The 22,749-nt window shown below is 46.9% G+C and overlaps 24 non-coding genes across 24 annotated transcripts; all 24 read left to right on the top strand.

Annotated features, from left to right (window-relative positions):
• Positions 1-26: 26 nt before the first annotated feature.
• LOC125783881 (U6 spliceosomal RNA) lies at positions 27-133 on the top strand. The gene has a single exon (XR_007426601.1). It is a non-coding gene; the product is annotated as a U6 spliceosomal RNA (small nuclear RNA).
• A 278-nt stretch (positions 134-411) lies between these two features.
• Positions 412-575, top strand: LOC125783526 (U1 spliceosomal RNA). Its single transcript, XR_007426249.1, has one exon. It is a non-coding gene; the product is annotated as a U1 spliceosomal RNA (small nuclear RNA).
• Positions 576-1,133: 558 nt separating this feature from the next.
• Positions 1,134-1,240, top strand: LOC125783880 (U6 spliceosomal RNA). Its single transcript, XR_007426600.1, has one exon. It is a non-coding gene; the product is annotated as a U6 spliceosomal RNA (small nuclear RNA).
• A 278-nt stretch (positions 1,241-1,518) lies between these two features.
• Positions 1,519-1,682, top strand: LOC125783541 (U1 spliceosomal RNA). Its single transcript, XR_007426264.1, has one exon. It is a non-coding gene; the product is annotated as a U1 spliceosomal RNA (small nuclear RNA).
• Positions 1,683-2,240: 558 nt separating this feature from the next.
• Positions 2,241-2,347, top strand: LOC125783920 (U6 spliceosomal RNA). The gene has a single exon (XR_007426640.1). It is a non-coding gene; the product is annotated as a U6 spliceosomal RNA (small nuclear RNA).
• A 278-nt stretch (positions 2,348-2,625) lies between these two features.
• Positions 2,626-2,789, top strand: LOC125783443 (U1 spliceosomal RNA). Its single transcript, XR_007426166.1, has one exon. It is a non-coding gene; the product is annotated as a U1 spliceosomal RNA (small nuclear RNA).
• Positions 2,790-3,347: 558 nt separating this feature from the next.
• LOC125783878 (U6 spliceosomal RNA) lies at positions 3,348-3,454 on the top strand. Its single transcript, XR_007426598.1, has one exon. It is a non-coding gene; the product is annotated as a U6 spliceosomal RNA (small nuclear RNA).
• Positions 3,455-3,732: 278 nt separating this feature from the next.
• LOC125783503 (U1 spliceosomal RNA) lies at positions 3,733-3,896 on the top strand. Its single transcript, XR_007426226.1, has one exon. It is a non-coding gene; the product is annotated as a U1 spliceosomal RNA (small nuclear RNA).
• Positions 3,897-4,454: 558 nt separating this feature from the next.
• LOC125783877 (U6 spliceosomal RNA) lies at positions 4,455-4,561 on the top strand. Its single transcript, XR_007426597.1, has one exon. It is a non-coding gene; the product is annotated as a U6 spliceosomal RNA (small nuclear RNA).
• A 278-nt stretch (positions 4,562-4,839) lies between these two features.
• LOC125783502 (U1 spliceosomal RNA) lies at positions 4,840-5,003 on the top strand. The gene has a single exon (XR_007426225.1). It is a non-coding gene; the product is annotated as a U1 spliceosomal RNA (small nuclear RNA).
• Positions 5,004-5,561: 558 nt separating this feature from the next.
• LOC125783876 (U6 spliceosomal RNA) lies at positions 5,562-5,668 on the top strand. Its single transcript, XR_007426596.1, has one exon. It is a non-coding gene; the product is annotated as a U6 spliceosomal RNA (small nuclear RNA).
• A 9,815-nt stretch (positions 5,669-15,483) lies between these two features.
• On the top strand, positions 15,484-15,643 carry LOC125783592 (U1 spliceosomal RNA). The gene has a single exon (XR_007426315.1). It is a non-coding gene; the product is annotated as a U1 spliceosomal RNA (small nuclear RNA).
• A 558-nt stretch (positions 15,644-16,201) lies between these two features.
• Positions 16,202-16,308, top strand: LOC125783875 (U6 spliceosomal RNA). Its single transcript, XR_007426595.1, has one exon. It is a non-coding gene; the product is annotated as a U6 spliceosomal RNA (small nuclear RNA).
• A 278-nt stretch (positions 16,309-16,586) lies between these two features.
• On the top strand, positions 16,587-16,750 carry LOC125783442 (U1 spliceosomal RNA). Its single transcript, XR_007426165.1, has one exon. It is a non-coding gene; the product is annotated as a U1 spliceosomal RNA (small nuclear RNA).
• A 558-nt stretch (positions 16,751-17,308) lies between these two features.
• On the top strand, positions 17,309-17,415 carry LOC125783932 (U6 spliceosomal RNA). Its single transcript, XR_007426652.1, has one exon. It is a non-coding gene; the product is annotated as a U6 spliceosomal RNA (small nuclear RNA).
• A 278-nt stretch (positions 17,416-17,693) lies between these two features.
• LOC125783441 (U1 spliceosomal RNA) lies at positions 17,694-17,857 on the top strand. Its single transcript, XR_007426164.1, has one exon. It is a non-coding gene; the product is annotated as a U1 spliceosomal RNA (small nuclear RNA).
• A 558-nt stretch (positions 17,858-18,415) lies between these two features.
• On the top strand, positions 18,416-18,522 carry LOC125783874 (U6 spliceosomal RNA). The gene has a single exon (XR_007426594.1). It is a non-coding gene; the product is annotated as a U6 spliceosomal RNA (small nuclear RNA).
• A 278-nt stretch (positions 18,523-18,800) lies between these two features.
• LOC125783440 (U1 spliceosomal RNA) lies at positions 18,801-18,964 on the top strand. The gene has a single exon (XR_007426163.1). It is a non-coding gene; the product is annotated as a U1 spliceosomal RNA (small nuclear RNA).
• A 558-nt stretch (positions 18,965-19,522) lies between these two features.
• On the top strand, positions 19,523-19,629 carry LOC125783873 (U6 spliceosomal RNA). Its single transcript, XR_007426593.1, has one exon. It is a non-coding gene; the product is annotated as a U6 spliceosomal RNA (small nuclear RNA).
• Positions 19,630-19,907: 278 nt separating this feature from the next.
• Positions 19,908-20,071, top strand: LOC125783497 (U1 spliceosomal RNA). Its single transcript, XR_007426220.1, has one exon. It is a non-coding gene; the product is annotated as a U1 spliceosomal RNA (small nuclear RNA).
• Positions 20,072-20,629: 558 nt separating this feature from the next.
• On the top strand, positions 20,630-20,736 carry LOC125783872 (U6 spliceosomal RNA). The gene has a single exon (XR_007426592.1). It is a non-coding gene; the product is annotated as a U6 spliceosomal RNA (small nuclear RNA).
• Positions 20,737-21,014: 278 nt separating this feature from the next.
• LOC125783582 (U1 spliceosomal RNA) lies at positions 21,015-21,177 on the top strand. Its single transcript, XR_007426305.1, has one exon. It is a non-coding gene; the product is annotated as a U1 spliceosomal RNA (small nuclear RNA).
• Positions 21,178-21,733: 556 nt separating this feature from the next.
• On the top strand, positions 21,734-21,840 carry LOC125783871 (U6 spliceosomal RNA). The gene has a single exon (XR_007426591.1). It is a non-coding gene; the product is annotated as a U6 spliceosomal RNA (small nuclear RNA).
• A 278-nt stretch (positions 21,841-22,118) lies between these two features.
• On the top strand, positions 22,119-22,282 carry LOC125783509 (U1 spliceosomal RNA). The gene has a single exon (XR_007426232.1). It is a non-coding gene; the product is annotated as a U1 spliceosomal RNA (small nuclear RNA).
• The last annotated feature ends 467 nt before the right edge of the window (positions 22,283-22,749 follow it).

Here is a 22,749-nt window from a genome sequence, read left to right as displayed (position 1 = left end):
TGGGAGAGACGTGGGCCACGTGGAGCGTGCTTGCTACGGCAGCACATATACTAAAATTGGATCGATACAGAGAAGATTAGCATGGCCCCTGCGAAAGGATGACACGCAAATCCGTGAGGCGCTCCTTGTTTTGTTCCGTCTAACGGAAAGTACGGCCCATGTCAGCATCTGCCCCGTAATGTCTTGAGATTGCTTTGCAAAAGCATGAGAAATGCTCGCAAGGCCTGCTAAGTAAATGCCCTGTCAGAGTCAAAGAGGTCGCTAGACGCAAGGACTCCGCGAGAGCCTTTAGTTCAGGATGAGAGGCGGGGCTACGATCTCATCAAGCCCCTCCCCTCAAGAATTACACCATCACCCTCTTCCTGCATTAGCTGCGGTCAGGATGAGCATTCCCCAAAAACAACAACTTTCATACTTACCTGGCAGGGGTGATACCATGATCAGAAAGGTGGTTTGCCCAAAGCGAGGCTCAGCCATTGCACTCGGGCTGTGCTGACCTTTGCGAATTCCCCAAATGCGGGAATCTCAACTGCATAATTTCTGGTAGTGGGGGACTGCGTGCGCGCTCTCCCCTGACGTGCTTCTGTGACCAATGTAGAGTTGTGTTTCTGCGGCTTTGTGTTTGGCTGAGCAAAGTGTTGGGAAAGCAGCTGTAGGCGTTCCTTGCCGTAGAAAACGGGGGTGCCTTGTGACCCACGCTTTGGAGATCTGCCCCAGTGTCAAGCTCAGGTCAGACTTGCTGATGTTTTCCCAGTAGGCATATTCCTGTGAAAAAAAAGAAGTGGAATGGTAGCTCCAAAAGCTTGGAATTCATAGATCTGACCAGCACCTTCCTATGACATTCTTCAATGCAGCTCAGTCATTGCTTCTCAGCTCATGCTTGATTTCATTTAGTCACCTGGCATCCAAAGAACCTTCTTCTGCGTTCGAAGGTAGAAAATGTGCTATGTATACTAAGTACTGCCCCGTGTGAAACAAAAAAGCGTCACTGGAGTCCAAAGTGGGGAGGGCTTGACACTCCCAGCCTGTGAGGTGTCAAGAGGACACCTGATAAGCCTCTGAGGCCTGCCCTCTTGCAGAAACCCTGTTGAGGCGCGGAATGGTATATGGGAGAGACGTGGGCCACGTGGAGCGTGCTTGCTACGGCAGCACATATACTAAAATTGGATCGATACAGAGAAGATTAGCATGGCCCCTGCGAAAGGATGACACGCAAATCCGTGAGGCGCTCCTTGTTTTGTTCCGTCTAACGGAAAGTACGGCCCATGTCAGCATCTGCCCTGTAATGTCTTGAGATTGCTTTGCAAAAGCATGAGAAATGCTCGCAAGGCCTGCTAAGTAAATGCCCTGTCAGAGTCAAAGAGGTCGCTAGACGCAAGGACTCCGCGAGAGCCTTTAGTTCAGGATGAGAGGCGGGGCTACAATCTCATCAAGCCCCTCCCCTCAAGAATTACACCATCACCCTCTTCCTGCATTAGCTGCGGTCAGGATGAGCATTCCCCAAAAACAACAACTTTCATACTTACCTGGCAGGGGTGATACCATGATCAGAAAGGTGGTTCGCCCAGAGCGAGGCTCAGCCATTGCACTCGGGCTGTGCTGACCTTTGCAAATTCCCCAAATGCGGGAATCTCGACTGCATAATTTCTGGTAGTGGGGGACTGCGTGCGCGCTCTCCCCTGACGTGCTTCTGTGACCAATGTAGAGTTGTGTTTCTGCGGCTTTGTGTTTGGCTGAGCAAAGTGTTGGGAAAGCAGCTGTAGGCGTTCCTTGCCGTAGAAAACGGGGGTGCCTTGTGACCCACGCTTTGGAGATCTGCCCCAGTGTCAAGCTCAGGTCAGACTTGCTGATGTTTTCCCAGTAGGCATATTCCTGTGAAAAAAAAGAAGTGGAATGGTAGCTCCAAAAGCTTGGAATTCATAGATCTGACCAGCACCTTCCTATGACATTCTTCAATGCAGCTCAGTCATTGCTTCTCAGCTCATGCTTGATTTCATTTAGTCACCTGGCATCCAAAGAACCTTCTTCTGCGTTCGAAGGTAGAAAATGTGCTATGTATACTAAGTACTGCCCCGTGTGAAACAAAAAAGCGTCACTGGAGTCCAAAGTGGGGAGGGCTTGACACTCCCAGCCTGTGAGGTGTCAAGAGGACACCTGATAAGCCTCTGAGGCCTGCCCTCTTGCAGAAACCCTGTTGAGGCGCGGAATGGTATATGGGAGAGACGTGGGCCACGTGGAGCGTGCTTGCTACGGCAGCACATATACTAAAATTGGATCGATACAGAGAAGATTAGCATGGCCCCTGCGAAAGGATGACACGCAAATCCGTGAAGCGCTCCTTGTTTTGTTCCGTCTAACGGAAAGTACGGCCCATGTCAGCATCTGCCCCGTAATGTCTTGAGATTGCTTTGCAAAAGCATGAGAAATGCTCGCAAGGCCTGCTAAGTAAATGCCCTGTCAGAGTCAAAGAGGTCGCTAGACGCAAGGACTCCGCGAGAGCCTTTAGTTCAGGATGAGAGGCGGGGCTACGATCTCATCAAGCCCCTCCCCTCAAGAATTACACCATCACCCTCTTCCTGCATTAGCTGCGGTCAGGATGAGCATTCCCCAAAAACAACAACTTTCATACTTACCTGGCAGGGGTGATACCATGATCAGAAAGGTGGTTCGCCCAGAGCGAGGCTCAGCCATTGCACTCGGGCTGTGCTGACCTTTGCGAATTCCCCAAATGCGGGAATCTCGACTGCATAATTTCTGGTAGTGGGGGACTGCGTGCGCGCTCTCCCCTGACGTGCTTCTGTGACCAATGTAGAGTTGTGTTTCTGCGGCTTTGTGTTTGGCTGAGCAAAGTGTTGGGAAAGCAGCTGTAGGCATTCCTTGCCGTAGAAAACGGGGGTGCCTTGTGACCCACGCTTTGGAGATCTGCCCCAGTGTCAAGCTCAGGTCAGACTTGCTGATGTTTTCCCAGTAGGCATATTCCTGTGAAAAAAAAGAAGTGGAATGGTAGCTCCAAAAGCTTGGAATTCATAGATCTGACCAGCACCTTCCTATGACATTCTTCAATGCAGCTCAGTCATTGCTTCTCAGCTCATGCTTGATTTCATTTAGTCACCTGGCATCCAAAGAACCTTCTTCTGCGTTCGAAGGTAGAAAATGTGCTATGTATACTAAGTACTGCCCCGTGTGAAACAAAAAAGCGTCACTGGAGTCCAAAGTGGGGAGGGCTTGACACTCCCAGCCTGTGAGGTGTCAAGAGGACACCTGATAAGCCTCTGAGGCCTGCCCTCTTGCAGAAACCCTGTTGAGGCGCGGAATGGTATATGGGAGAGACGTGGGCCACGTGGAGCGTGCTTGCTACGGCAGCACATATACTAAAATTGGATCGATACAGAGAAGATTAGCATGGCCCCTGCGAAAGGATGACACGCAAATCCGTGAGGCGCTCCTTGTTTTGTTCCGTCTAACGGAAAGTACGGCCCATGTCAGCATCTGCCCCGTAATGTCTTGAGATTGCTTTGCAAAAGCATGAGAAATGCTCGCAAGGCCTGCTAAGTAAATGCCCTGTCAGAGTCAAAGAGGTCGCTAGACGCAAGGACTCCGCGAGAGCCTTTAGTTCAGGATGAGAGGCGGGGCTACGATCTCATCAAGCCCCTCCCCTCAAGAATTACACCATCAACCTATTCCTGCATTAGCTGCGGTCAGGATGAGCATTCCCCAAAAACAACAACTTTCATACTTACCTGGCAGGGGTGATACCATGATCAGAAAGGTGGTTCGCCCAGAGCGAGGCTCAGCCATTGCACTCGGGCTGTGCTGACCTTTGCGAATTCCCCAAATGCGGGAATCTCGACTGCATAACTTCTGGTAGTGGGGGACTGCGTGCGCGCTCTCCCCTGACGTGCTTCTGTGACCAATGTAGAGTTGTGTTTCTGCGGCTTTGTGTTTGGCTGAGCAAAGTGTTGGGAAAGCAGCTGTAGGCGTTCCTTGCCGTAGAAAACGGGGGTGCCTTGTGACCCACGCTTTGGAGATCTGCCCCAGTGTCAAGCTCAGGTCAGATTTGCTGATGTTTTCCCAGTAGGCATATTCCTGTGAAAAAAAAGAAGTGGAATGGTAGCTCCAAAAGCTTGGAATTCATAGATCTGACCAGCACCTTCCTATGACATTCTTCAATGCAGCTCAGTCATTGCTTCTCAGCTCATGCTTGATTTCATTTAGTCACCTGGCATCCAAAGAACCTTCTTCTGCGTTTGAAGGTAGAAAATGTGCTATGTATACTAAGTACTGCCCCGTGTGAAACAAAAAAGCGTCACTGGAGTCCAAAGTGGGGAGGGCTTGACACTCCCAGCCTGTGAGGTGTCAAGAGGACACCTGATAAGCCTCTGAGGCCTGCCCTCTTGCAGAAACCCTGTTGAGGCGCGGAATGGTATATGGGAGAGACGTGGGCCACGTGGAGCGTGCTTGCTACGGCAGCACATATACTAAAATTGGATCGATACAGAGAAGATTAGCATGGCCCCTGCGAAAGGATGACACGCAAATCCGTGAGGCGCTCCTTGTTTTGTTCCGTCTAACGGAAAGTACGGCCCATGTCAGCATCTGCCCCGTAATGTCTTGAGATTGCTTTGCAAAAGCATGAGAAATGCTCGCAAGGCCTGCTAAGTAAATGCCCTGTCAGAGTCAAAGAGGTCGCTAGACGCAAGGACTCCGCGAGAGCCTTTAGTTCAGGATGAGAGGCGGGGCTACGATCTCATCAAGCCCCTCCCCTCAAGAATTACACCATCACCCTATTCCTGCATTAGCTGCGGTCAGGATGAGCATTCCCCAAAAACAACAACTTTCATACTTACCTGGCAGGGGTGATACCATGATCAGAAAGGTGGTTCGCCCAGAGCGAGGCTCAGCCATTGCACTCGGGCTGTGCTGACCTTTGCGAATTCCCCAAATGCGGGAATCTCGACTGCATAACTTCTGGTAGTGGGGGACTGCGTGCGCGCTCTCCCCTGACGTGCTTCTGTGACCAATGTAGAGTTGTGTTTCTGCGGCTTTGTGTTTGGCTGAGCAAAGTGTTGGGAAAGCAGCTGTAGGCGTTCTTTGCCGTAGAAAACGGGGGTGCCTTGTGACCCACGCTTTGGAGATCTGCCCCAGTGTCAAGCTCAGGTCAGACTTGCTGATGTTTTCCCAGTAGGCATATTCCTGTGAAAAAAAAGAAGTGGAATGGTAGCTCCAAAAGCTTGGAATTCATAGATCTGACCAGCACCTTCCTATGACATTCTTCAATGCAGCTCAGTCATTGCTTCTCAGCTCATGCTTGATTTCATTTAGTCACCTGGCATCCAAAGAACCTTCTTCTGCGTTCGAAGGTAGAAAATGTGCTATGTATACTAAGTACTGCCCCGTGTGAAACAAAAAAGCGTCACTGGAGTCCAAAGTGGGGAGGGCTTGACACTCCCAGCCTGTGAGGTGTCAAGAGGACACCTGATAAGCCTCTGAGGCCTGCCCTCTTGCAGAAACCCTGTTGAGGCGCGGAATGGTATATGGGAGAGACGTGGGCCACGTGGAGCGTGCTTGCTACGGCAGCACATATACTAAAATTGGATCGATACAGAGAAGATTAGCATGGCCCCTGCGAAAGGATGACACGCAAATCCGTGAGGCGCTCCTTGTTTTGTTCCGTCTAACGGAAAGTACGGCCCATGTCAGCATCTGCCCCGTAATGTCTTGAGATTGCTTTGCAAAAGCATGAGAAATGCTCGCAAGGCCTGCTAAGTAAATGCCCTGTCAGAGTCAAAGAGGTCGCTAGACGCAAGGACTCCGCGAGAGCCTTTAGTTCAGGATGAGAGGCGGGGCTACGATCTCATCAAGCCCCTCCCCTCAAGAATTACACCATCACCCTCTTCCTGCATTAGCTGCGGTCAGGATGAGCATTCCCCAAAAACAACAACTTTCATACTTACCTGGCAGGGGTGATACTGTAACCAAACTTTAAAATGTTCCAAGCCAAATAAATGAGCCACAAAAGAAACTGATATAACTGGTAGTGAAGGGCATTTATTTTTGGGTCGGTAGCAGTGTACTACCTGTGTCCAACTTAATAAGAGTTTAGTGGACTGGAGCGTTTCTTTCTCTCAGCAATGAGTAAAATATTTCAATTACATTTTATATATATAGAGAGACACTTATGAAAATAATATGTGTATAAAAAAAAAAAATATATATATATACATATATTTATATAAAATGTACACAGTCACACTTCCCTGAATTCACCTTGTATGAATATGATTAGACCCAAATAAAAAAATATATTCACTGAACAATATTGAAGAGCTCTTTAACCTTGAAAAGTATATATTTGTTTTCCAGAGAACAGTTCCTTTAAGTGTTCGTGAAGTAGGAAAAAAAAAGGAATTGAAACAGTCCTTGAACAATTCGTACTCCGGGAGGAAAAATTGAAGGAAAAATGCACAAAAAAAGACTATTTGGGTACCCAAAAAAAAAATATATAGAAACTCAATTCAGTATACTTAAGTGATCCATGAAAGGTTTAGAGCAGATGCGGCCGTCTCACTCTCCTTCACTCTCCGTCTCACTCTCCGCCTCACTCTCTCTCTCTCTCTCTCTCTCTCAGCTTGGAAACTAGCTTGAGCACACCACCAGTCTAGCAGGAGAATCAGTAAACACGAGTTAATAATATGACGGCAGCTGGAGCTAGCTGCAGCTATCAGACCTCTCTCTCCCTTCGCGCCTAATCGTCTGAGCAGAGTTTAATCTTATACAGAGAACACAATCTATAAGTACACATTAATAAAAATGAAAATACCCAAATACTGTTTTACAATAAGCATATTAAACAAACATACACTTTTAGAACTTTTAGAAAATACCTCTAGTATTTCCCTTAAAACACTTTAACTGAATGCTTATATTTAAAGCATATAAAGAGCGATATAAAGTCATTAAAATACACTTAACATTTCACTCAAAACACTTGAATTATATGCTTCTATTAAAAGCATAAACAGAGCATTTAAAGTTAATAAAACACTTAATATGTTAACCAAAACTTCTGGAACTAAATGCTTATATTTAAAGCATATAAAAGGCATTTTTAGTAATTAAAATACACTTAATATTTTACTCAAAACATTTGAGTTGCATGCTTAAAGCATGTAGAGACCATGTAACCCACTAATACAGACCAGATAAACTAGAGTTTCAAGCTTAAACTGAACTGAACTTCAGCAGAACTTTTAAACACATTTAGTGCTATTTTTATGAAACAAATAAAACATATAAAGCTCTTCATAATTATGCACTAGGATGCCCTATAAGCGGACAATGCTCACCTAGCAGGAGAATCAGTAAACACGAGTTAATAATATGACGGCAGCTGGAGCTAGCTGCAGCTATCAGACCTCTCTCTCCCTTCGCGCCTAATCGTCTGAGCCTCGTGCTCTCCTGCCTATGCATTCCTATGGGAGCTGCGTGATTTTGCCGTAAAGCAGACAGAACTGACATAAAGTGTGTAGTGTGTGTGAACTGCTGCGGTTTTCTTAAAGGAGCAGCGCTTAATTAAGGGGCAACCTTACATTAAATGTCTAGAAAACAGCTGGGTTACATCCTCCCCTGCTTAAAATATGACGTCCTCGTCATGCACAGTAGCTGTAGCCTGTATCAATGCTGCAATCTGCTCCTGCAAAGAGATTAAGAAACTATAGAGCAGTTGAGGTGAGCTAACATTATGCTGTCTGCAACCAACTTGAGAGCCAACATGGTAATCCCTAAGATAAGAAGGGGGTTGACGTCTTCTCTGTGGTCTACTTTGTACTAGTCTTGGGCTTGCCACAATTTCACTGTCAGACAACTCAGTAGAGTCGACTGCAAAGTCTGGAGCTTCTGGATTCAAAGAGCTCTGGAATGGAGATAAAGTCTGTTCAGCTGGCTGACTACTGTCTAGTTCTTCAGACTGCATGCAAGGTACGTCAATGTCCTCTCTTGCTTCGGAAGTTTGTGAAGATTCAAGCATCACTTCTTCACAGCTTGTAGGGACTTGAGCTGGTGTTTCACACACTTGACCTTCTCTAACAGCTTCCAAATCTACAGGTAAAAACCCACATGGGAGCAGCAAGTCGCGATGAAGGACTCGTTCTCTGCCTTCTCCGTCTTCTGTTCTCACCACATACACTGGTATGTTTTCATCAGGCTGCTTGATTACAATGTGAACAGCTGATTCCCACCGATCAGAAATTTTGTGTTTCTTTCTAAGGCTAAGATTCCTAACAAGAACTCTGTCGCCCACTTCCAGAGGCATGGCGGTCACATTGGCATCCCAGCGTCTCTTGTTAAGTGCCTGTCTTTTCTCAGAATTTTGTGATGCAAGGTTATACGCATGTCTGAGTCTGCTCTTCAACTCGCGCACATACTGGGAGTGTGTCTTGGGATTATGGCCTCGAGGACTAATGCCGAAGTAAAGATCTATTGGGAGGCGTGGCTGCCGACCAAACATGAGAAGAAAAGGTGCTTCACCGGTCGTATCATTTCTCGTGCAGTTATAAGCATGTACGAGGGGTCGAACGTATTTTCTCCAGTCCTCTTTCTTCTTTTCCTCCAGTGTTCCCAACAAATCAAGAAGAGTTCTGTTGAATCTCTCAACAGGATTTCCTCTGGGATGATATGGCGTGGTCCGAGACTTGATCCCAGACAGCGTACACAGCTCTGTTACTACTTCAGACTCAAAACAAGCTCCTTGATCGCTATGCAATCTACGGGGAAAACCATAGTGGCTAATGAAATTTTCCCACAGCACTTTAGCTACGGTTCTTGCAGTCTGATCTTTGGTAGGGTAAGCTTGTGAGTATTTTGTAAAGAAGTCTGTTATGACTAAAATATTACGAGTGTCTCCTGAATCAGGTTCTAAGCTCAGAAAGTCGACACAAACAAGCTCAAGTGGGGCAGTAACTTTTATGTTAACGAGCTTGGCTGCCTTCTGGGCTCTGGCCTTCCTCCTTACACACCTCTCACAAGCTTTACATTTAGCTTCAATGTACTGAGCCATTTTAGGCCAGTAAAATCTAGCTCTTGCAAGTTCTACTGTTCTCTCTATACCCATGTGGCCTGTTTCACTGTGGACACCATGAAATGCTTGCTCTCTGTGGCTGCTTGGTAAGACCAACTGATGGAAAGCCTCACCACTCTGATCAAAGACTTTGCGATGCAACACTCCATCCAGTAATACTAGTTTGGACTTTTCCCTTAGCAGAAGCACTGTCTCAGGCTCCCTTTCTCTCACATGTACATCCTCTTTGCCAGTGTTGCCTTCTAAAATGTCAATGATGTAGGCCAAGTTACGGTCTTTTCTCTGCAGTTGGTGCCAGTCTTCCATAGACATCCCTGGAATGGTTTCTTGACCTGGCCACAGGGCTGGATCTTCCAGATCATCGGGTACAGCTCCTTCACCACATAATAGAGTTTCTACTGCTGGGACTCCACTCTTGTCAGACTCACACATCTCTTGAGAAACGCTGTGATACGTGCACAGAGTACTCACTGCCTCTTCGTCTAGAATGCTGAAGTTGTCAGTGCATGGGCTTGCACAATTTAACAAACGGGATACATTCTCTCTCAGCTCCTCCGACTCCTCATCCTCTGATGGTTGTCCACAAGGCCTCCGAGAAAGTCCATCAGCATCAGCGTTACGCAGACCAGATCTGTAATGTATGTCAAAATTGTAGATTGACAGTGCAGCAAGCCACCTATGGCTAGTGGCATCTAGCTTTGCGCTGGTCAAGACATAAGTCAGTGGGTTGTTGTCTGTCAGCACCTTGAATTCAGACCCATACAAATAGTCATGGAATTTCTCGCTCACGGCCCACTTAAGAGCGAGAAATTCTAATTTGTGGGCTGGGTAGTTTCTCTCACTTCTGGAAAGCCCTCGACTGGCATACGCTACTACCCTTGTTTCACCGTCTTGAACCTGATACAAAACTGCACCTAATCCAGTGGTGCTCGCGTCTGTGTGCAGCACATAGGGGAGGTGCCAGTCTGCAAAGCCAAGAATGGGTGCTGAGGTCAGTTTATCAACGATCAATTCAAAAGCTTCCTGACAGCTATCAGCCCATTTGTCTCTCAGTAAAGGTGACTTAGCTCGTGGCCCATAATGAGGACGCTTGTGTCTGGAGGCATATTCTCCTTTTAATAAATCATTGAGAGGTCGGACTATTTTGGCATAATCGCGAACAAATCGGCGATAATATCCAGTGAATCCGAGAAAGGACCTGAGCTCACGAACTGTCTGTGGGCAAGGCCATGTTTTAATAGCCGCAACTTTATCGGGATCAGGCTGAATCCCCTGTGCAGAAATGACATGTCCTAGATACCTCACAGATGTTTGAAAAAATTTGCATTTGGAGGGGGATAGTTTGAGGCCGAAATCAGAAATGCGTTTTAGCACTTTCATCACCCTTTCCTCGTGCTCCTCCAATGTGCTGGAGAAGATGATAAGATCGTCAAGAAAAGTGATAACTTCCTGAAGGTTCATTCCTTCCATTACTTTCTCCATTGTGCGTTGAAATGTGGCTGGGGAGTTCGTCAGACCTTGTGGTAGCCTCCGGAATTGCCATGTACCAAACGGGGTTGTAAAGGCTGTTTTTGGTCGGTCAGAGGGCTCAACTTCGAGCTGATAAAATCCACTTTTAAGGTCCAGAACACTGAACCATTTCGAGCCTGACAGTAAGGTGAATGTCTCCTCTATACGTGGTAGTGGATATGCATCTTTCTTGGTGAGATTATTTAGCTTCCTGTAATCTACTACCATTCTCAGTTCTCCACTTTTCTTTCTAACAAGCACAATGGGAGATGCATACGGACTGTTTGATTCTTCAATGATGCCTGCTGCTAAAAGATCTTGCAAATGCTTTTTCAGATCATTAAAGTCAGCTGGAGAGACACGTCTTGTTCTTTCTTTAAATGGCACATGTGGCTCTAGCTCTATGTGATGCCGGACACCGGAGGCTGTGCCAACATCCAGATCACTCCTGGAAAAGGCTTGTGGAACTTCTTTCAGGATCCTGGTTTGTATTTGCTGTTTAAGCTGTGGACTTAGAGGGCTGTTACTAAAATCTAACTCAAGAGGCTCATGGACAGGAGCAGTTTTCTCGGTTTGAGAGATCAACAGAGAATGAGTCTGTAGCTTAGAAGTCTCGCGAGAATTTGCTGAGGTATTTGCAGTAATAGGAACAGCCCAATCAATGGGTGAGCAAGATGCAATCATAGTTTTAGGAGACAGAGTAATGTCGTGCTGAGAGACATTTTCCACAAAGAACTCAACCTGGCCGTGAGAATTAGGTTTCATGTCAACTATTTGGTCATAGACTATGAGACCTCCAGGTGTGTGAATTTCATCTGAGCTACTGACAAGAGCTTGAACCATTTCACAATTAAAGTTACAGGGACACATGCCTTTCAACAGACTCACTTCACCTTGTTTCACATGGACTGGCTCTTTACTACTGAGCATTATGCGCAAAACATTAGCACTCTCTGCACTAGGCTTTGACTTTTCACGATAGTCTGCATAGGCCATGGCCCAGCTGGTCTGAATAGGTAAGGTCTTGAGAAACTGAGTTCCACTTTCTTTTATGCAGCGCGTGGTTAACTGGCGCAAAACATTAGTGCCAACAAGCAGAGGGAATTTCTCATTATATGACTGGTCCGGACTCACTAGCACTAGGGTGTTGAAGCGCTGACCTGTGCCACATGCATTCTGTGGGAACCGAAACTCTACTTCAATGTACCCTAAATAGGGGACTCTTTGTCCAGCTGCACCTTCAATATTTAGTACACTGCCTATCGAGTACAGTTCACGATGGGCTAGATGTTGGGAATAAAATGACTGGCATGCAATTGTTACTTGTGAGCCAGAGTCTATTAAACAGTGGCACTGCACACCATCTATCCAAGCAACACTTTCACAAACATCACCAACAAGACCCTCAGGAATCTGAGTAGATGCTTCCTTAGTTGGGGACAGTCCATACATGCAGTAGCTCTCGGAACTAGTTTGAATTTTAGCTCCTGCTCGTTCCGCAGCAGGAGCTCTTACATGTTTAAAGGCAGAGGATGCTCGGGAGCTTGCTGGTGGCTTTGTCTACTACGATGCCTTTCACACAGCTTGCTTTGCACTAGGACAGCGTTAGTTGAATTTGTACACTGAGGTAGTAGATGAGAATTCTCCCCACAGTTGTAGCAGAATCTCCCAACATTGGCTTCTCTTGCTGCAGAAACAACTAGATCAGCTTTAAGGCTTTTAGCATTTTGTGAGGTCTTGTAATTGGCTTTATCATTTCTGGCATGCTGAAATTTTGGTGCAGATGCATTTCTTTTAATCTCAGCTTCCAGCTGTCTGATTCTCTCCTCTAACTGTGCTCTTGTACAGGCATCAAGCGCATAGTTGTCACAGCTGGAGCCCTTGGGCTCGTCAGGAGTCATGTGAGTTTTGGTATGGACTTTGGTTGACGTTACTCCTAAATGTCTTTTTCTTCTCATTTCTTTGAGATGACTTTCTTTCTCATAAGTTCTGATCCTGAGTAGCATCTCAGAAAAAGTGGGAATGCTCTTTGAGGGATCAGCTAGTAAATCTTTCAAGTGAAGAGTGGATATTAACTGGTCATCCCAACAGCCACGCAGAAACTGCTTTAACAACTGAGAGTCAGCATCACCTCTGGATACACCATTTCTCTCTATGACTTCTTGTAGCAAGGTTTGAAGACGGCGCAGGTACTCACTAACTGTTTCACCACTGTTTTGGTGCGTTTCCAAGTACTGGATGTACAGCTCTTCGCCCCCTGTGACATTACCATATGCGTTGTCCAGCTCCTGAAGATAGACACTTGGGGCAGCCTGAAGACCAACACGTAAGGCCACATTCAACGCTGGGGAGAGTAAGCTGTTAAGTATCGCACTGCGCTTCTGATTTTCGTTCAGAGTGAGGTCTTTTAGCCTCTGTTTGGCACGAAGCTGCCATGTGCTAAAATCTGCCTCAGTGTGGGGTTTAGGGAAATTACCAGAGAATGCTGGTAGCTCTTGTGGGGTGGCAGCATATGTCTGGGAGTCATGCTTGACTATATGTTCCACTAAGACACGATGAGTATCAGCTGGTATGGGGATGACGAGTGAGGGGTCAGCATTGGGCACTTGTGCATCTGAGGGATATTTTACATCACTGTCGACACCCCTGTTTGCATCAGAGAGGAAATCTTGTTTGCAACGAGGGGCAGGAGTTGAGGTTAAAGGACTAGTTTTGTGCTCTTTCCTTCCACTCATATAGCCCATGGCTTTTTGGCTCAAGTTAATAGGACTGACATTGTAAGTGGTGGCTAGCTCCTCAATTTTCTCTCTAAAGTTAACTGTCATATCATCAATGACACGAGCTAATGGGGCTAGTTTTTCACTCTTAGGAGTTGTCTCTATTTTGTCTGGGCAGTACTCCTCTAGCTGAATTACCTCCCAGTGAGAGCCACTACCATCTGGATGCTCTGCTTCTAAAAGCATTGGAGTTACGCATTCTCGAAATTGGCATAAAATAGTACTGAGTTGTACATCAATGTGTTGAATCTTGACTACATGGTCTAGTAGGTCGAACACTTCCTGCACTGTTTCTAAATTGACCTTTGCCATATCACCTTTGAGGATGACTGTACATTCTGGGTCAAACCCATACTGTTCACATAACTCCATTTTACCAACTCTTTAAATGAGTCACAGCTATTGAATTTTCAATTAGACAGATTTTCAGAAAATGAAAAAAAAATTAGAAACGCTCCAGTCCCTGTTCGGGCGCCATTTTTCCCTTATGTAACCAAACTTTAAAATGTTCCAAGCCAAATAAATGAGCCACAAAAGAAACTGATATAACTGGTAGTGAAGGGCATTTATTTTTGGGTCGGTAGCAGTGTACTACCTGTGTCCAACTTAATAAGAGTTTAGTGGACTGGAGCGTTTCTTTCTCTCAGCAATGAGTAAAATATTTCAATTACATTTTATATATATAGAGAGACACTTATGAAAATAATATGTGTATAAAAAAAAAAAATATATATATATACATATATTTATATAAAATGTACACAGTCACACTTCCCTGAATTCACCTTGTATGAATATGATTAGACCCAAATAAAAAAATATATTCACTGAACAATATTGAAGAGCTCTTTAACCTTGAAAAGTATATATTTGTTTTCCAGAGAACAGTTCCTTTAAGTGTTCGTGAAGTAGGAAAAAAAAAGGAATTGAAACAGTCCTTGAACAATTCGTACTCCGGGAGGAAAAATTGAAGGAAAAATGCACAAAAAAAGACTATTTGGGTACCCAAAAAAAAAATATATAGAAACTCAATTCAGTATACTTAAGTGATCCATGAAAGGTTTAGAGCAGATGCGGCCGTCTCACTCTCCTTCACTCTCCGTCTCACTCTCCGCCTCACTCTCTCTCTCTCTCTCTCTCTCTCAGCTTGGAAACTAGCTTGAGCACACCACCAGTCTAGCAGGAGAATCAGTAAACACGAGTTAATAATATGACGGCAGCTGGAGCTAGCTGCAGCTATCAGACCTCTCTCTCCCTTCGCGCCTAATCGTCTGAGCAGAGTTTAATCTTATACAGAGAACACAATCTATAAGTACACATTAATAAAAATGAAAATACCCAAATACTGTTTTACAATAAGCATATTAAACAAACATACACTTTTAGAACTTTTAGAAAATACCTCTAGTATTTCCCTTAAAACACTTTAACTGAATGCTTATATTTAAAGCATATAAAGAGCGATATAAAGTCATTAAAATACACTTAACATTTCACTCAAAACACTTGAATTATATGCTTCTATTAAAAGCATAAACAGAGCATTTAAAGTTAATAAAACACTTAATATGTTAACCAAAACTTCTGGAACTAAATGCTTATATTTAAAGCATATAAAAGGCATTTTTAGTAATTAAAATACACTTAATATTTTACTCAAAACATTTGAGTTGCATGCTTAAAGCATGTAGAGACCATGTAACCCACTAATACAGACCAGATAAACTAGAGTTTCAAGCTTAAACTGAACTGAACTTCAGCAGAACTTTTAAACACATTTAGTGCTATTTTTATGAAACAAATAAAACATATAAAGCTCTTCATAATTATGCACTAGGATGCCCTATAAGCGGACAATGCTCACCTAGCAGGAGAATCAGTAAACACGAGTTAATAATATGACGGCAGCTGGAGCTAGCTGCAGCTATCAGACCTCTCTCTCCCTTCGCGCCTAATCGTCTGAGCCTCGTGCTCTCCTGCCTATGCATTCCTATGGGAGCTGCGTGATTTTGCCGTAAAGCAGACAGAACTGACATAAAGTGTGTAGTGTGTGTGAACTGCTGCGGTTTTCTTAAAGGAGCAGCGCTTAATTAAGGGGCAACCTTACATTAAATGTCTAGAAAACAGCTGGGTTACAATACCATGATCAGAAAGGTGGTTCACCCAGAGCGAGGCTCAGCCATTGCACTCGGGCTGTGCTGACCTTTGCGAATTCCCCAAATGCGGGAATCTCGACTGCATAATTTCTGGTAGTGGGGGACTGCGTGCGCGCTCTCCCCTGACGTGCTTCTGTGACCAATGTAGAGTTGTGTTTCTGCGGCTTTGTGTTTGGCTGAGCAAAGTGTTGGGAAAGCAGCTGTAGGCGTTCCTTGCCGTAGAAAACGGGGGTGCCTTGTGACCCACGCTTTGGAGATCTGCCCCAGTGTCAAGCTCAGGTCAGACTTGCTGATGTTTTCCCAGTAGGCATATTCCTGTGAAAAAAAAGAAGTGGAATGGTAGCTCCAAAAGCTTGGAATTCATAGATCTGACCAGCACCTTCCTATGACATTCTTCAATGCAGCTCAGTCATTGCTTCTCAGCTCATGCTTGATTTCATTTAGTCACCTGGCATCCAAAGAACCTTCTTCTGCGTTCGAAGGTAGAAAATGTGCTATGTATACTAAGTACTGCCCCGTGTGAAACAAAAAAGCGTCACTGGAGTCCAAAGTGGGGAGGGCTTGACACTCCCAGCCTGTGAGGTGTCAAGAGGACACCTGATAAGCCTCTGAGGCCTGCCCTCTTGCAGAAACCCTGTTGAGGCGCGGAATGGTATATGGGAGAGACGTGGGCCACGTGGAGCGTGCTTGCTACGGCAGCACATATACTAAAATTGGATCGATACAGAGAAGATTAGCATGGCCCCTGCGAAAGGATGACACGCAAATCCGTGAGGCGCTCCTTGTTTTGTTCCGTCTAACGGAAAGTACAGCCCATGTCAGCATCTGCCCCGTAATGTCTTGAGATTGCTTTGCAAAAGCATGAGAAATGCTCGCAAGGCCTGCTAAGTAAATGCCCTGTCAGAGTCAAAGAGGTCGCTAGACGCAAGGACTCCGCGAGAGCCTTTAGTTCAGGATGAGAGGCGGGGCTACGATCTCATCAAGCCCCTCCCCTCAAGAATTACACCATCACCCTCTTCCTGCATTAGCTGCGGTCAGGATGAGCATTCCCCAAAAACAACAACTTTCATACTTACCTGGCAGGGGTGATACCATGATCAGAAAGGTGGTTCGCCCAGAGCGAGGCTCAGCCATTGCACTCGGGCTGTGCTGACCTTTGCGAATTCCCCAAATGCGGGAATCTCGACTGCATAATTTCTGGTAGTGGGGGACTGCGTGCGCGCTCTCCCCTGACGTGCTTCTGTGACCAATGTAGAGTTGTGTTTCTGCGGCTTTGTGTTTGGCTGAGCAAAGTGTTGGGAAAGCAGCTGTAGGCGTTCCTTGCCGTAGAAAACGGGGGTGCCTTGTGACCCACGCTTTGGAGATCTGCCCCAGTGTCAAGCTCAGGTCAGACTTGCTGATGTTTTCCCAGTAGGCATATTCCTGTGAAAAAAAAGAAGTGGAATGGTAGCTCCAAAAGCTTGGAATTCATAGATCTGACCAGCACCTTCCTATGACATTCTTCAATGCAGCTCAGTCATTGCTTCTCAGCTCATGCTTGATTTCATTTAGTCACCTGGCATCCAAAGAACCTTCTTCTGCGTTCGAAGGTAGAAAATGTGCTATGTATACTAAGTACTGCCCCGTGTGAAACAAAAAAGCGTCACTGGAGTCCAAAGTGGGGAGGGCTTGACACTCCCAGCCTGTGAGGTGTCAAGAGGACACCTGATAAGCCTCTGAGGCCTGCCCTCTTGCAGAAACCCTGTTGAGGCGCGGAATGGTATATGGGAGAGACGTGGGCCACGTGGAGCGTGCTTGCTACGGCAGCACATATACTAAAATTGGATCGATACAGAGAAGATTAGCATGGCCCCTGCGAAAGGATGACAAGCAAATCCGTGAGGCGCTCCTTGTTTTGTTCCGTCTAACGGAAAGTACGGCCCATGTCAGCATCTGCCCCGTAATGTCTTGAGATTGCTTTGCAAAAGCATGAGAAATGCTCGAAAGGCCTGCTAAGTAAATGCCCTGTCAGAGTCAAAGAGGTCGCTAGACGCAAGGACTCCGCGAGAGCCTTTAGTTCAGGATGAGAGGCGGGGCTACGATCTCATCAAGCCCCTCCCCTCAAGAATTACACCATCACCCTCTTCCTGCATTAGCTGCGGTCAGGATGAGCATTCCCCAAAAACAACAACTTTCATACTTACCTGGCAGGGGTGATACCATGATCAGAAAGGTGGTTCGCCCAGAGCGAGGCTCAGCCATTGCACTCGGGCTGTGCTGACCTTTGCGAATTCCCCAAATGCGGGAATCTCGACTGCATAATTTCTGGTAGTGGGGGACTGCGTGCGCGCTCTCCCCTGACGTGCTTCTGTGACCAATGTAGAGTTGTGTTTCTGCGGCTTTGTGTTTGGCTGAGCAAAGTGTTGGGAAAGCAGCTGTAGGCGTTCCTTGCCGTAGAAAACGGGGGTGCCTTGTGACCCACGCTTTGGAGATCTGCCCCAGTGTCAAGCTCAGGTCAGACTTGCTGATGTTTTCCCAGTAGGCATATTCCTGTGAAAAAAAAGAAGTGGAATGGTAGCTCCAAAAGCTTGGAATTCATAGATCTGACCAGGACCTTCCTATGACATTCTTCAATGCAGCTCAGTCATTGCTTCTCAGCTCATGCTTGATTTCATTTAGTCACCTGGCATCCAAAGAACCTTCTTCTGCGTTCGAAGGTAGAAAATGTGCTATGTATACTAAGTACTGCCCCGTGTGAAACAAAAAAGCGTCACTGGAGTCCAAAGTGGGGAGGGCTTGACACTCCCAGCCTGTGAGGTGTCAAGAGGACACCTGATAAGCCTCTGAGGCCTGCCCTCTTGCAGAAACCCTGTTGAGGCGCGGAATGGTATATGGGAGAGACGTGGGCCACGTGGAGCGTGCTTGCTACGGCAGCACATATACTAAAATTGGATCGATACAGAGAAGATTAGCATGGCCCCTGCGAAAGGATGACACGCAAATCCGTGAGGCGCTCCTTGTTTTGTTCCGTCTAACGGAAAGTACGGCCCATGTCAGCATCTGCCCCGTAATGTCTTGAGATTGCTTTGCAAAAGCATGAGAAATGCTCGCAAGGCCTGCTAAGTAAATGCCCTGTCAGAGTCAAAGAGGTCGCTAGACGCAAGGACTCCGCGAGAGCCTTTAGTTCAGGATGAGAGGCGGGGCTACGATCTCATCAAGCCCCTCCCCTCAAGAATTACACCATCACCCTCTTCCTGCATTAGCTGCGGTCAGGATGAGCATTCCCCAAAAACAACAACTTTCATACTTACCTGGCAGGGGTGATACCATGATCAGAAAGGTGGTTCGCCCAGAGCGAGGCTCAGCCATTGCACTCGGGCTGTGCTGACCTTTGCGAATTCCCCAAATGCGGGAATCTCGACTGCATAATTTCTGGTAGTGGGGGACTGCGTGCGCGCTCTCCCCTGACGTGCTTCTGTGACCAATGTAGAGTTGTGTTTCTGCGGCTTTGTGTTTGGCTGAGCAAAGTGTTGGGAAAGCAGCTGTAGGCGTTCCTTGCCGTAGAAAACGGGGGTGCCTTGTGACCCACGCTTTGGAGATCTGCCCCAGTGTCAAGCTCAGGTCAGACTTGCTGATGTTTTCCCAGTAGGCATATTCCTGTGAAAAAAAAGAAGTGGAATGGTAGCTCCAAAAGCTTGGAATTCATAGATCTGACCAGCACCTTCCTATGACATTCTTCAATGCAGCTCAGTCATTGCTTCTCAGCTCATGCTTGATTTCATTTAGTCACCTGGCATCCAAAGAACCTTCTTCTGCGTTCGAAGGTAGAAAATGTGCTATGTATACTAAGTACTGCCCCGTGTGAAACAAAAAAGCGTCACTGGAGTCCAAAGTGGGGAGGGCTTGACACTCCCAGCCTGTGAGGTGTCAAGAGGACACCTGATAAGCCTCTGAGGCCTGCCCTCTTGCAGAAACCCTGTTGAGGCGCGGAATGGTATATGGGAGAGACGTGGGCCACGTGGAGCGTGCTTGCTACGGCAGCACATATACTAAAATTGGATCGATACAGAGAAGATTAGCATGGCCCCTGCGAAAGGATGACACGCAAATCCGTGAGGCGCTCCTTGTTTTGTTCCGTCTAACGGAAAGTACGGCCCATGTCAGCATCTGCCCCGTAATGTCTTGAGATTGCTTTGCAAAAGCATGAGAAATGCTCGCAAGGCCTGCTAAGTAAATGCCCTGTCAGAGTCAAAGAGGTCGCTAGACGCAAGGACTCCGCGAGAGCCTTTAGTTCAGGATGAGAGGCGGGGCTACGATCTCATCAAGCCCCTCCCCTCAAGAATTACACCATCACCCTCTTCCTGCATTAGCTGCGGTCAGGATGAGCATTCCCCAAAAACAACAACTTTCATACTTACCTGGTAGGGGTGATACCATGATCAGAAAGGTGGTTCGCCCAGAGCGAGGCTCAGCCATTGCACTCGGGCTGTGCTGACCTTTGCGAATTCCCCAAATGCGGGAATCTCGACTGCATAATTTCTGGTAGTGGGGGACTGCGTGCGCGCTCTCCCCTGACGTGCTTCTGTGACCAATGTAGAGTTGTGTTTCTGCGGCTTTGTGTTTGGCTGAGCAAAGTGTTGGGAAAGCAGCTGTAGGCGTTCCTTGCCGTAGAAAACGGGGGTGCCTTGTGACCCACGCTTTGGAGATCTGCCCCAGTGTCAAGCTCAGGTCAGACTTGCTGATGTTTTCCCAGTAGGCATATTCCTGTGAAAAAAAAGAAGTGGAATGGTAGCTCCAAAAGCTTGGAATTCATAGATCTGACCAGCACCTTCCTATGACATTCTTCAATGCAGCTCAGTCATTGCTTCTCAGCTCATGCTTGATTTCATTTAGTCACCTGGCATCCAAAGAACCTTCTTCTGCGTTCGAAGGTAGAAAATGTGCTATGTATACTAAGTACTGCCCCGTGTGAAACAAAAAAGCGTCACTGGAGTCCAAAGTGGGGAGGGCTTGACACTCCCAGCCTGTGAGGTGTCAAGAGGACACCTGATAAGCCTCTGAGGCCTGCCCTCTTGCAGAAACCCTGTTGAGGCGCGGAATGGTATATGGGAGAGACGTGGGCCACGTGGAGCGTGCTTGCTACGGCAGCACATATACTAAAATTGGATCGATACAGAGAAGATTAGCATGGCCCCTGCGAAAGGATGACACGCAAATCCGTGAGGCGCTCCTTGTTTTGTTCCGTCTAACGGAAAGTACGGCCCATGTCAGCATCTGCCCCGTAATGTCTTGAGATTGCTTTGCAAAAGCATGAGAAATGCTCGCAAGGCCTGCTAAGTAAATGCCCTGTCAGAGTCAAAGAGGTCGCTAGACGCAAGGACTCCGCGAGAGCCTTTAGTTCAGGATGAGAGGCGGGGCTACGATCTCATCAAGCCCCTCCCCTCAAGAATTACACCATCACCCTCTTCCTGCATTAGCTGCGGTCAGGATGAGCATTCCCCAAAAACAACAACTTTCATACTTACCTGGCAGGGGTGATACCATGATCAGAAAGGTGGTTGCCCAGAGCGAGGCTCAGCCATTGCACTCGGGCTGTGCTGACCTTTGCGAATTCCCCAAATGCGGGAATCTCGACTGCATAATTTCTGTTAGTGGGGGACTGCGTGCGCGCTCTCCCCTGACGTGCTTCTGTAACCAATGTAGAGTTGTGTTTCTGCGGCTTTGTGTTTGGCTGAGCAAAGTGTTGGGAAAGCAGCTGTAGGCGTTCCTTGCCGTAGAAAACGGGGGTGCCTTGTGACCCACGCTTTGGAGATCTGCCCCAGTGTCAAGCTCAGGTCAGACTTGCTGATGTTTTCCCAGTAGGCATATTCCTGTGAAAAAAAAGAAGTGGAATGGTAGCTCCAAAAGCTTGGAATTCATAGATCTGACCAGCACCTTCCTATGACATTCTTCAATGCAGCTCAGTCATTGCTTCTCAGCTCATGCTTGATTTCATTTAGTCACCTGGCATCCAAAGAACCTTCTTCTGCGTTCGAAGGTAGAAAATGTGCTATGTATACTAAGTACTGCCCCGTGTGAAACAAAAAAGCGTCACTGGAGTCCAAAGTGGGGAGGGCTTGACACTCCCAGCCTGTGAGGTGTCAAGAGGACACCTGATAAGCCTCTGAGGCCTGCCCTCTTGCAGAAACCCTGTTGAGGCGCGGAATGGTATATGGGAGACGTGGGCCACGTGGAGCGTGCTTGCTACGGCAGCACATATACTAAAATTGGATCGATACAGAGAAGATTAGCATGGCCCCTGCGAAAGGATGACACGCAAATCCGTGAGGCGCTCCTTGTTTTGTTCCGTCTAACGGAAAGTACGGCCCATGTCAGCATCTGCCCCGTAATGTCTTGAGATTGCTTTGCAAAAGCATGAGAAATGCTCGCAAGGCCTGCTAAGTAAATGCCCTGTCAGAGTCAAAGAGGTCGCTAGACGCAAGGACTCCGCGAGAGCCTTTAGTTCAGGATGAGAGGCGGGGCTACGATCTCATCAAGCCCCTCCCCTCAAGAATTACACCATCACCCTCTTCCTGCATTAGCTGCGGTCAGGATGAGCATTCCCCAAAAACAACAACTTTCATACTTACCTGGCAGGGGTGATACCATGATCAGAAAGGTGGTTCGCCCAGAGCAAGGCTCAGCCATTGCACTCGGGCTGTGCTGACCTTTGCGAATTCCCCAAATGCGGGAATCTCGACTGCATAATTTCTGGTAGTGGGGGACTGCGTGCGCGCTCTCCCCTGACGTGCTTCTGTGACCAATGTAGAGTTGTGTTTCTGCGGCTTTGTGTTTGGCTGAGCAAAGTGTTGGGAAAGCAGCTGTAGGCGTTCCTTGCCGTAGAAAACGGGGGTGCCTTGTGACCCACGCTTTGGAGATCTGCCCCAGTGTCAAGCTCAGGTCAGACTTGCTGATGTTTTCCCAGTAGGCATATTCCTGTGAAAAAAAAGAAGTGGAATGGTAGCTCCAAAAGCTTGGAATTCATAGATCTGACCAGCACCTTCCTATGACATTCTTCAATGCAGCTCAGTCATTGCTTCTCAGCTCATGCTTGATTTCATTTAGTCACCTGGCATCCAAAGAACCTTCTTCTGCGTTCGAAGGTAGAAAATGTGCTATGTATACTAAGTACTGCCCCGTGTGAAACAAAAAAGCGTCACTGGAGTCCAAAGTGGGGAGGGCTTGACACTCCCAGCCTGTGAGGTGTCAAGAG

Source organism: Astyanax mexicanus, chromosome 18 (assembly GCF_023375975.1).
Source record: "Astyanax mexicanus isolate ESR-SI-001 chromosome 18, AstMex3_surface, whole genome shotgun sequence".
Lineage (NCBI taxonomy): Eukaryota > Metazoa > Chordata > Actinopteri > Characiformes > Acestrorhamphidae > Astyanax > Astyanax mexicanus.
Note: the sequence above shows the minus strand (reverse complement) of the source record. Positions and strands in the feature narration are given on the sequence as shown.